General features: G+C 35.8%; 1 non-coding gene across 1 annotated transcript; it reads left to right on the top strand.

The window, feature by feature from the left end:
• Positions 1-231: 231 nt before the first annotated feature.
• Positions 232-304, top strand: trnar-ucg (transfer RNA arginine (anticodon UCG)). The gene has a single exon. It is a non-coding gene; the product is annotated as a tRNA-Arg (tRNA).
• Positions 305-1,432: the final 1,128 nt, after the last annotated feature.

Genomic DNA, 1,432 nt, shown 5'->3' with positions numbered 1-1,432 from the left:
GCATCCTAATTCAATTAGATCGCCATGCTTTACAAGCCTTTGCGACATCTAGTGGTGTGGATGACCAAGTTTTTACGCAAAGTAGAATAACTGAAAAAGCTTATATTGTATTGAATTATGTTCAGTGTACAGTATATTAAAATACACATTTGGCAAATACTGGTTAAAGTGCTCGCTTCATCGCAGTCTCTTTATTTTATATGTATGTAAATTCCTTCGAAGTCCCTTGTTGGCCGTGTGGCCTAATGGATAAGGCATCTGACTTCGGATCAGGGGATTGCAGGTTCGAGTCCTGCCACGGTCGTTTGTTTTGTTGACTCTATGTGTTCTCTCGCCGTCTATTCCGTCATAAGCCAATACACATTGCCAAATGCAAGAAGAATACGATTAATTTACATAATCGGCTGGTCTTTATTTCAGACGTCTTTTTTCTTCGTTTTTTCTTTTCACAAACTGCGAAACATGAACAGGGAACTTGCCTTGGTATGACTCGTATGAGAGCTACGCATCGCAAAGGAGTTTAAATTAAAATAAAGTTGATATATACAACACTCAATCATAAAATATTGTTTTAAAAAATTGTGCCGGAGTGCCATGGAAATAAATATAATATAAAACAATGCCATATGACTCTGCCTCTCATCCAACTTCTCAAATAGGGTCCATAGTCCTAATTGGGCCAAAACCCAAAATATGATATGCCGGTGCCATCTGGATGGGCAAAATTTAGCTGTGATTTTTTCCCCCCATGTCCATACATCCCTAGTTTATATGTTTTGATATGATAGACCTCTGATAATGCTAGCTTTTTAGTGGTTATCATGAAGTAAACGACCCATATATATATATATATATATATATATATATATATATATATATATATATATATATATATATATATATATATATATATATAAATGTATATATATATATATATATATTAGGGGTGGGAATCTTTGAATGTCTCATGATTCGATTTGATTCCGATTTTTGGGTCTGCAATTTGATTCAGAATCAATTTTCGATTAAGAAAGATTCATTTCAAGAACTCATTGCCAAAAAAATAAAGGGTCTTATCATTGACCAAAAAGCTTCACACGCTCATCACACCTGGCAAAAAAAATTCCATATGGAAAGGTTTGTTATGCAATTTTCAATGAAATTCTGCTTCCAATGTGCCACTACCCCAACGTGCCAGTACCCCAACCTGCAAGTACAACCAAAGTGGCCCGGGCTGCGAGGGCCCTTTATAGCTGCCTGCAGCTCTAGTTTTATTTTAATCTTTCAAATAGCATTTGGGGTTATCTCGGAGTAACCATTCTGTTACAGTAGAGGGGAAAAAAACACGTGAAACACATAATCAGTACGGGTGCTACATTTATTAAAAATGGGAATTATTTTGCGGGATTACAATTTCCACGCTGAGAGAAAG

This window comes from Leptonotus elevatus, chromosome 4 (assembly GCF_054856555.1).
Source record: "Leptonotus elevatus isolate MCC_2025b chromosome 4, RoL_Lele_1.0, whole genome shotgun sequence".
In the NCBI taxonomy this organism is placed as follows: Eukaryota; Metazoa; Chordata; class Actinopteri; order Syngnathiformes; family Syngnathidae; genus Leptonotus; species Leptonotus elevatus.
The sequence above is the reverse complement of the archived record's forward strand: the minus strand, read 5'-3'. Positions and strand labels throughout refer to the sequence as shown.